This window comes from Lactuca saligna, chromosome 9 (assembly GCF_052625555.1).
Source record: "Lactuca saligna cultivar CGN05327 chromosome 9, ASM5262555v1, whole genome shotgun sequence".
NCBI classification, from domain to species: domain Eukaryota; kingdom Viridiplantae; phylum Streptophyta; class Magnoliopsida; order Asterales; family Asteraceae; genus Lactuca; species Lactuca saligna.
The window spans coordinates 191,902,561-191,914,403 of record NC_136425.1 but is presented as its reverse complement, the minus strand read 5'-3'; positions in this window follow the sequence as shown (position 1 = coordinate 191,914,403).

The following is an 11,843-nucleotide window of genomic DNA, read 5'->3' as shown; positions in this document are numbered from 1 at the left end:
CAAATTTGCTTGACCAGCAGGCCAAATCATTGCTGATTCAGCAGCTATAAGCAAATAGGTGAGATCAATTAGGGTCACGTCGTGGTCCATCATATAGTACTCTCTAACGAACTCACTATATGATTCAGGAAGTGACTGAAGAACCCAGTCAACAACCAACTCACTTGAAATCTCGACACCCAACATGTTTAACCTATCAATGTATGACTTCATCTCTAAGACGTACGCACACACAGGTTTCCCATCTTTGTGTTTACTTGCCAAAAGGGCTTGAGTGAGCTTGAACTTTTCAAGCCTTTGAACTTGTGGGTCAGGGAGAATAATTGGATGAGGTGGAGGAAGTGAAGCATGACTATCATTTCCTTGATCGTATCTCGGAACATCATCTTCATTTGGAAAGCTTGTTCCAAAGGATTTGGGAAGACCATTGTAAGATTCAGACATCTACAAAACGGGAGAAAATTCAAGTTAAGTTGATTAGAATTCTTGATGCAACACCCAAATGAAACATCAAGCTAGGATCCAACACAATACTCTACAACCTAGAAGAGGGATGCCGTAATCTAGTTGCAGAATATTTGAAGGTAGGTAAATGACGATTTACCAATTTCCACCATGAAAAACGAAAAAGAAGTTTAAGTTTTAAATGAATTTAAACTCCTAGATCTTTTGAGACTCATTGAACTCTTCAATGGCATGTTTAATCTCGATTATGCCTTACTATTCGTGACTGGGATGCCGAGGATCACAAACAAGGTGTAAATAACCATACGAATCACGTGGTGCACCCAATGCTACTATCACCTAATCAATGTGCCGGTTAGCCACACACGCTCCATTGATCTAAGATAAGCATCGAGCCACCCTTTGCCACCAATGTCATCCCCAAATTAGTGTGCCGGTTAACCACACACGCTCCACTAACGTTTGACAAGGGTACGAAGTGTAATTCCATGGGTTAGCATACAATTTCACATTTTACCTAAAGTACCTATGATTTGGGAATTTGAAAAAGTATTTAGTTACTTTGTACTTCATTATACTTATAATGGAAGGTTTCTGTCCTATCCTACCCGTTCGGCTAACGACCCTCAACTAGTCAAGAGTGCGGTGGGTAAGAGTGGATACCCATTCAATCGCCATTTTATAGGCAATTTCCTTAAACACCCCTTATAGACTAGCTTCGTGAAGGAGGCCTACTAACGGTAAGACAAAATTTTTAGTTATACATATATAATATTAAACTTTTAATGTTATATATAGTATAAGGGTGTATTTTACACTTTTAAAATACTAGGTGGTTTAAATTATACTTTTAATTAACCAAAATCATTATGGATTTATTAAATCTCTTTTAATTATAAACTTAATTAATTTAATAAAACCATAAGGGTTTAATTTGAACTTTTCAAAAACAGGGTTTTGGAATTTAGACTTTCAAAATTAACTTTTAATCAACAATTTAAATTCCAAAACTTGAGGGCAAGTTTTGAAACTCTTCAAAACAATTAGGTTTTAATCTCACTTAAAATTTTCGAATTTAAGACATTTAAATTAAAATTTTAAATATTAAAACTCTTGATTTAATAATTACCATAAATTAAACAATTAATTTAAATTATTAAATCACAAGGGATTATCTAGATCATGAGGATAATTACCAATTATACATCTAAGATATCCTAATCCCTTGAATCCCTCTCTAAATCTCGAAAATAAGGGATGGGATATTCAAGATCTTTAATTACCATATTTAACAATTAAAAGATAATTACAAGATATGGGATTATCCAAATCCCTAAAATTTAGGATCTAACCTTGGGGAAGGAGGTAATTTCGAAATCCAAGGGTTGGATAACCCTAGATTTCAAAATCATGGAGGCTAAGGAAAGGATTTGGGAAACCCTAGCAAAAATCGCCATCAAGGGTTTTGCAACCCTAATTGCGAAAATTACCTAGCCTTTAGGGTTTATTAGCCATAAACCCTAATATGTCAAGTTCACAAATTTGAATAAAAGCTAATTGAAAACAAAAACCAATGGCTCTGATACCACTGATGTGTCTTATACAAACAATCCTATGTGTGCATGCAACCCTAGTATTGGATCTATGTTTTCACTATTAGTTATACAACTTTATGAACACAAAAAGAAACCTGACATGCTACTATAATTTTCGAAATTCATATATAAAGCTAGAATACATACCTTTTGTTGTTATATAGCAATAACAACTAGTTCCTTGTATTTCCTTAGCTCTTGAAAGCAAGTACCACAAGTGTAGTACCTCTAATGGAGTCACAAACACCATATGCAACTTGGATGAAGAGGAGAAGAAAAAGAGGCACCAAAAACGGCTGGAAACCCTAATGGAAGTGTTGTCCACGTTTTTGGGGCTTAACGGTCCCTTTTATACATGTAGGCTATTAGGGTTTAAAACTAGGAAACCCTAATCTGACTGCTTAGGCCCTAAGCAGCCCATGGACTCCTTAAACATATCCCTTGGACGATTTCTAATGGGCTTCCCATAGAATTCGTTCAACCTATATATTATTAGGTGATCCATAGCCCAATTATAATTATCTTATAATTACAACTTCAATCCCCTAAGTTTAATTAATCTCTTTTAACCACAAAATTAATTCTTAATTAATTCTTGACCAATATTAATTAAACAATATGATTTCTCCTTTAATATATTATTCTCATAATATATTAATAAATCATATTTAAACCTTTCTCTCCTTAAATCATCCTACATATTGCTATGGTGAAGGCAACCCAAAAGGACCATGCTCATAATCGGGTCAAGTACATACCAAAACAGTTATGGACTTAGACACTAATCCAACATTCCCGACAAGGTCCATGATGGTGATAGTTCCATTTGTTCCACTTTGGGAGATTACGAGCATACTATCTGGCTGGGTTAGGGGCAATTGTGATACTAGAAGGGATGTTAGTAGGAGCTACAGATGCCGTGGCTGTGAAGGCTGCCACAGGTTGTTGTCTTTTGCTCGCCCCTTGGGGTGATTTGCCTTTAACTCTATCCCAAAACTTTCGTTTGTTATTCTTGGGCTTGAGATTCGTGGTGTCATGGTAGTTTGTTACACGTTGAGGTAGTTGGTTGTTACTTGGATTCGAATTATTGCTAACAATTCCGCTAACAATTGTGTTGTTATGTAACATCCCAAAAATACAGTCTAAAAATTTCGTTTTAAATTAGTAATAAAACCATATTCATCAAACGTCATATAAGAATCATAAAGAACGTATCTCAAAATATCTTAACAACTATCAAATATATCAGAGTATAAACATCCTAGGCTGAACAAATGGTGTGTGCACTACAATCTTTCCGAGCTCCTCTTTTGAAAACTGAGTACCTGAAACCAAAACTGAAAACCGTAAGCACGAAGCTTAGTGAGCTCCCCCAAACTACCACATACCATAAAATAACATATAAACACGTACTGGGCCTTGCCCACTGCATCGGGCCGAAGCTCAGAAACTGCATCGGACCGTAGTCCGGAACTAACTGGGACCTTGTCCCCTGCATCGGACCGATGTCCGGAACTAGCTGCATCGGACCGTAGTCCGGAACTGACTGGGACCTTGTCCCCTGCATTGGACCGAAGTCCGGAACTAACTGCATCGGACCAAAGTCCGGAACTAACTGGGACCTTGTCCCCTGCATCGGACCGAAGTCTGGAACTAACTGCATCGGACCGAAGTCCGGAAACTAACTAAGCATAACAAAGCATAGCATAAACATATCAACTAGCATGAACACATAAACTGCATACTGCATCGAGCTGTAGCCCACAACACATAACACATAAATCCTATCTGAACCACGAAGGCATCAAACATACTAAAATCTGCATCAGACCGAAGTCCGAAAACTACTACTAGCTAAACGGGCCGGCATTGTGGCCTTAGACCCGTTCCTATTGGAAGGAAACTCACCTCACACTGCTGACGTCCCGAAGACATAATCCCACACTGCTAAAGTCCCGCAGACTCAACCCCAGCTACTAGATGACAGATTCCCGATCTGTCAACATCAAAATAATACCCAATTAATAATTGGGTTCCACTACATAACTATAAATACATACTTTGGATAATTACTACATTACCCCAAGCTTGGCTTACGCAAGCCCAAGGCCCAATCCAATAGGCCCAAATTCAATTAGGGATCAAAGCCTAACACATGGCCCAATTTTCCAAATTAGGCCCAATCCTTCATATGGGCCTTACCCTAAAGCCCAACTAATTACTCTAGTCCATTTGATTATTCTTGGATGGCCTAATAATAAACCAATTACCAAAGTCCAATCGAAAGGCCCAACTCTTGGCCTAAGTGAAACTAGGGTTTCACATAAAATGATAATTAGGGTTAAGTGTTTCTCACTTAACCCATTAAAGGCTTAACTCACTAAGGACTTAATCCACCAAGGACTTAATTCATTAAGTCCATTATTGCTTAAATTAATTTCTGCCAATGATTATTATTTAATATTTCACTTATTAAATAATTCTTGTGTGTCCTGATAATTTCTCAAATATTAGTATTTTCTCAATTAGCCCATTAAGGACTTAATCCATTAATTCCTTTACCCCACTAGATAAATGGAATGGAATAATTTGGGCTTGATTCACAATCCAATCCCAATGGCCCAAAAGTGGGTCCATATAAGTCCAAGGCCCAAATACTCATAATTAGAGTTTTGGCTAGGTCCATTAGGGTTTTGCTTGAGGGGCACCACCCACTACCACCTTGGGTAGTGGTGGTCTATGGCTGCTTACGGCGGCAGCCACCACCTGACGGTGGTGGTTTTGATTCTTTTCATTAATCCAAAATTCAAGTTACATTTTACAAAGCTAATCTCAATTAACCATATACACACACACAAACTAAACTAATCACACACACACACACACACCATGGCGGTCGGTAGCTGAGCTTGGCGGCAGCCACCATGGCTGGTGGCCATGGTGGGTTCTTCCTCCATTTTCCGATCATCAAACAACATCTACAACACCCACGAAAATACTAATTTATACCAAAGATCCCAGCCATATATCACGCCCACAACTTCAACACCATAATAAACAGGTTGTAAATTGGAACCCATAAACATCCGACTACCTTTCAGGTGGCTACATTGCGGGAAATGATGAGATCAGTAGCTAAGGGCCACCAGTGGCAGTTACATCGTCGATCAGGTGAAAGGAAGGAAGAAGTGGCAAGTGACGATACCTACCGAGAACCCTCAGGTCACGCATGACCCTCTCAGCAGCAAAAACGGTGAATGTCACCGATCTTGGTGGCTCTTCGAGCTGTCAACAACGTTTCCGACCAGCATTACTGTCGCGATAGCGCTCTAATGTCTAGGTGGTCGTTAGCGGCCTCAATCTGATCAGAAAATGCACAAGAAGGAGAAAGAAATGGCGGCTGAACTCGGATTCACACTCACTCTTCGGTAGCAGGGGTCGTCGTGGCTCACACCGGCGAGGCAGCATGCGAACGGTGGAGCTCAAATCGATGGGAAGCGGCAGCTTAGGAGCTCTCATGGCGGCGACCTCTTATGACCGAAGATGAGAGAGAGTAGGAGGGGTGGCGGCTGGAGGTAAAGAAATGGTCTCTTAGGTTTAGGGTTGAAGGAAATGGTGTGGGGAAAGGATACGGGTATATCCCGTATCTCATTTCAAACATATGATAGGATTATTCAACTTCAGCCCCTCCACCCTTATTTGTTTACCTTTTAAACCCTGACTCTCAAAACTCTTTACAATGAAGTCCAAATCTCATAATCTATCCATCTTAAGTCTCGATAATATACCACGTGGTCCTTACCTTCATAAATACTTATAAGACTAATCCAAAACTGACAATTTTAATCTCCAACTTCTAAAATTCTTCACAAATTAGTCCGAGACTTATATTTATTAATTTATTTAAATAAACGGGGCGTTACAGCTCTCCTCCACTTAAATTAGATTTCGTCCTCGAAATCATTTCTTACGCACTAACTATTCAAGTAACGTGGCCATAATCCTAGGCACACCCTAGCCTTCTTAGGGTAACCGTGACCAATTCTTGCAAAGCCTTGAATTCCACTGGTGAACAGATTTCTCTCAATAGTTCACATCTACTCTGTCTGATATCTGATGTCTTGAGATGGTTTCAATCCCCAGCAGACCGCCCATACTGAAATCATTATCGTGGCACCCAGTCCACTTGTCTCTGAGCTGCTTACTTAACTTCTGACAACTCGAGGTTCCCACTAGCAAACAGAATCACAAATCCACTTATCCCTGTGATTCACTTTTACTTGGCCAAAACTCAGATAATCCTGCCATAAGTGACTTAGCATAACCCAAGCTATTTGTGACTCTAACCGTACATAAAATCCGTAAATACCGTTACTGCCTGAAACACTGACTGCCTGAAATACTAAACTGTCTGAAACACAGAACTGGTAGAAACAACATGCTGCTGCTACATGGCTGCTTTCCAACATCTAACGAGACCTTCCTAGTCTCAATTCGTTCGCCAATCCTGAAATACCAGGTTCCAGCCCGACTGCGGAGCCAAAGGACTCCCTACTTAGTCGCCTCACACGACTTCTGAACAAATTCCTTCTTTAGAGCTAGTTGCCACTAGTTACCATGCCACTAAGGCTCTAATAACTTGTTGATCTAACTGATCGAGTCCATATGTCAAGTCCTGACGTCACCCAACCCAAGGCTAAAAGTGATTGCTACATGACCATTAGTAGCCTTATGTCATAAATGACCTCAAGCAGTCCACTGCTTCTCTGCTCTCTTCTCTGTAGTGGCGCTTCTACAGTCTTATCACTGGCTTAACCAGGTCTAATCCGTCTGGGAAACTCCAAAATCCAGTATGTGGATTTCCATATCCTCACTGCTATACCTAAACGGGTGGGTACTAATGTCCTTCCTGCGTCCTAACGATGCACTCATGCTATCTAATAACCTAGTGAATGCTACAGCAACACCCGCAGGCTTACAACACTCTATTACCACCTGGATGCTTATGAACGCTACGACTACACCCACAGACTTACAACACTCTGATACTATCCGACTGCTAGTGAATGCTACGGCTACACCCATAGACTTACAACACTCTGATACTATCTGACTACTAGTGAATGCTACGGCTACACCCGCAGACTTACATCACTTCCCTCACTAACTCACTGTTGGGGAATGTTGTGGCTATTCCGCAATCCTGCTACACTCTCCATTCTGACTCTACACCGCCTACTAATCTGAAAGCATCCTATGTTGGACCTTCACTAAATCTGCATCTTGACTTACTCAAATCCTGTCAGCGATCATCCAACCTGGTTTTTCCAGACCAACTATCATCTAACGTGATTACTATGGTCATCCCGTAGCCTCTCTACACTTCCCGTACTGTCTACCTGCTGGTGAATGCTACGGCTGTCCCGTAGTCTTACATCCTAACTAATATCATGTCCTGCCGAGAAAATCCTCAACCTGGTTTCCCAAACCAATCATCTATTGATCGCTATTACACGCACTTAATACTGGGGAGTTTCCCAACTCCCAAGTCACGCGTTTCTCAATCCGATCAGCCACTCGGACTATTATCCTGCACAACAAAGTTGCGAACTCATCCCAGCTTCGTACTTTCTTCCGTTCCTGACTATACGAGGGTTCCTCCCCAACTTCGATTCAACTAGCTCCTTACAGTTCACTGTCTAGAAAGGATTCCCGATCCTTCTTACCACCCATGACTAATCTGCTAGAACCACGCTTACCCTTTCTAGTGTTTTCAACACCAGCTAATCCAAAAGATCACCCAACTTCTAAAAAATCCGAATAAATCTCCAGTAATAACCCGCTAGACCTAGGAAGCTCCGAATCTCAATTGGAGACCTCGAAATCTCCCACTGTATCACAACCTCTATCTTGGCCGGATCAACTAAAATATCCTTCCGATTGACAAGGTGCCCAAGAAATTGCACCCCGCGCAACCATAACTCACAATTAGAGAACCTTGCGAAAATTCTCTCCCTCCTCAAAGTCTCTAGCACCTCCCTTAGGTGCTTCTCGTGCTGCTCCTCAGTCGTGGAATAAACCAAGATGACGTTGTACTCTTACAATCCCGCCATTTGGGAAATGCTCTATCACTACTCGCTAATACTTCTTGGCATGCAATTGGCATATGACACCCCTCGAAAATATAATTCAAACACAAACCAAGGATAACTCAGGGTACACTTACTCAACGCTTGGAACGAAAGGCTTCCTTGTGTAGTTTTCCGCAAGTGCTTCACCGAATCTGACCCTGCTGGCCTCTCAGAAGCCGATCTGAAATCTACGGTCTCCTCCGGAGGCCCCTCACTATAAGCAACTGATCTGGTTCCTTCTTACCAATGTGCTCCAAGTCCACATCTCGTTCTCAAGCTCAATAAGTCATATCATTCAGGGTCTTGCACCTCAAGATACTCATGATCTCTCTGCTATCATTCTACAGTATGTTCTAATAACTTACCTTCTTCATTTCCTCATCTGCTGCATATTGTGGTCCTATATAAGCTCTTTCTTGAGACTTGGCAGTGATCTCTACAATAGTCTCAGTCTTCTTGTGGAGGTCTAACAACTCTTACGCCAACTACTGCGCCTCAATCGCCTGGGCATACTCTGCCCAGAATCTGGTCTGGAAGTCATCCCATGACATAGCATCAACCACATCATCACTCAACTCACTGCCAACCTCTTCCTATCAATCTCATGCTCTATCCCTCAAGAGATAGGAAGTAAGTCAGATCTTGTCTCCTTTCGAGACAATGTCTGGTACGAAAAGCGTTGGTGACATCGGCCAACCATCTACTGCTAACAATGGGGTCCCTAACCCCCATGACAATCTGAAGCCTCACAAACTCTGAATTCTCGAAACAATCAACGTACGGGTCTCTATCATGACTGCTATCTCAGTGAAAAATGAACTCGTCCTCTCACAAATCTCTATAATGCCCTCCTTGATCACACTGAGGATCATATGAGTCTGGTCAATAATATTACGCGAAATTCTCAGATGAAATGAACTCCCTCATCTGATCATCAATCTGCCCGGCTCTAGAGTCCGAACCTGATCCCCTGTCAACACCAGAACTACCATCTGGTCTACCTTGTAACGTCACTATACTCGACAATATACCATCACTAACACCACAATACTCATCCAAACTCAAGGGATCTCACACGCTACAAGTTTTCTGGTCTCATCTCATCCTTCCTTGATTCGAGTACGGATCCTCTGCTTTCAGTAGTACGGCCCATACTACCTTCCACATCTATCCGTACTTTCCTCAAGTACTGCCTCGACTCCACCAAGTCACTTCTACTACTACGGACCTCTGCTACTCTCATCCTAGGCTTGCCCTAAGGAAATCTCTGACTCCACCAAATCTAGTCCTCAGCTGCTGAAGGCCTCCTTGTAATGCCAACCATCCATCACCCGGATACCATCACATGTGACGAGGCTCAGATAATCCTTCGAGTAAAAGACTCGTCCCTACAACGGTTAGACTCAAACAAGAGCTGCGTAATAGGGCCAAATCTAGCACTCTGAGATTATTCAACCCTGATTACATGTGACATGACGTATTCACCTAATGGCTAGCTCCCATCACTCCAAGTTCCACAAAGCACAAAGCAAGCAGCATTCAGACACAGGAGACTATTCAAGCAATTCTATCCTCATAACAAGAAATTGTACTAGCATACAATGTTGAACGCATACTATCAGGCATAACCTAATCAGGCTATCCTACTGCTGTCTACTCAGTACTGCATGCAATTCTCATAGAGCTAAACATATAAAGTAGGCACATAAGGCATCCTCCTAGATCCTTAGTCCTATACTAGCATGCTGTTATACTAAAACTGAAAATGAAACTGATAATTGTAACATAACTTGTATGGGTAATTTGGGATTACTTACTTGAGCTCAACTGATTGCGTGCACCACACCCTTTTCTCTTTTCAAAGTTCTTTTCTTTCTAAATATTCTTTTCGCTTTTTTTTTTCCGAAAACTCTTTTCTTTTCTCAAACTCCTTTTTACAAAAATTGATTTTCCTTTTGAAAATTTCCATACCAATTCCTTATTTTGAGTTCAGACACACCCGAAAGTGTTCCTTAATCCCTCAAACCAACGCTCTGATACCAACTTGTAACATCCCAAAAATACAGTCTAAAAATTTCGTTTTAAATTAGTAATAAAACCATATTCATCAAACATCATATAAGAATCATAAAGAACGTATCTCAAAATATCATAACAACTGTCAAATATATCAGAGTATAAACATCCCAGGTTGAACAAATGGTGTGTGCATTACAATCTTTCCGAGCTCCTCTTTTGAAAACTGAGTACCTGAAACCAAAACTGAAAACTGTAAGCACGAAGCTTAGTGAGCTCCCCCAAACTACCACATACAATACAATGACATATAAACACGTACTGGGCATTACCCACTGCATCGAGCCGAAGCCCGGAAACTGCATCGGACCGTAGTCCGGAACTGACTGGGACCTTGTCCCCTGCATCAGACCGATGTCCGGAATTAGCTGCATCGGACCATAGTCCGGAACTGACTGGGACCTTGTCCCCTACATCGGACCGAAGTCCGGAACTAACTGCATCAGACCAAAGTCCGGAACTAACTGGGACCTTATCCCCTACATCGGACCGAAGTCCGGAACTAACTGCATTGGATCGAAGTCCGGAAACTAACTAAGCATAACAAAGCATAGCATAAACATATCAACTAGCATGAACACATAAACTGCATACTGCATCGGGCTGTAGCCCGAAACACATAACACGTAAATCCTGTCTGAGCCACGAAGGCATCAAACATACACAAATCTGCATCGGACCGAAGTCCGGAAACTACTACTAGCTAAATGGGCTGGCATTGTGGCCTTAGACCCGTTCCTACTGGAAAGAAACTCATCTCACACTGCTGACATCCCGAAGACATAATCCCATACTGCTGAAGTCCCGCAGACTCAACCCCAGCTGCTAGATGATCGATTCCCGATCTGTCAACATCAAAATAACACCCAATTAATAATTGGGTTCCACTACATAACTATAAATACATACTTTGGATAATTACTACATTACCCCAAGCTTGGCTTACGCAAGCCCAAGGCCCAATCCAATAGGCCCAAATTCAATTAGGGATCAAAGCCCAACACATGGCCCAATTTTCCAAATTAGGCCCAATCCTTCATATGGGCCTTACCCTAAAGCCCAACTAATTACTCTAGTCCATTTGATTATTCTTGGATGGCCTAATAATAAACCAATTACCAAAGTCCAATTGAAAGGCCCAACTCTTGGCCCAAGTGAAACTAGGGTTTCACATAAAATGACAATTAGGGTTAAGTGTTTCTCACTTAACCCATTAAAGGCTTAACTCACTAAGGACTTAATCCACCAAGGACTTAATTCATTAAGTCCATTATTGCTGAAATTAATTTCTGCCAATGATTATTATTTAATATTTCACTTATTAAATAATTCTTGTGTGTCCTGATAATTTCTCAAATATTAGTATTTTCTCAATTAGCCTATTAAGGACTTAATCCATTAATTCCTTTACCCCACTAGATAAATGGCATGGAATAATTTGGGCTTGATTCACAATCCAATCCAAATGGCCCAAAAGTGGGTCCATATAAGTCCAAGGCCCAAATACTCATAATTAGGGTTTTCGCTAGGTCCATTAGGGTTTTGCTTGAGGGGCACCACCCACTGCCACCTTGGG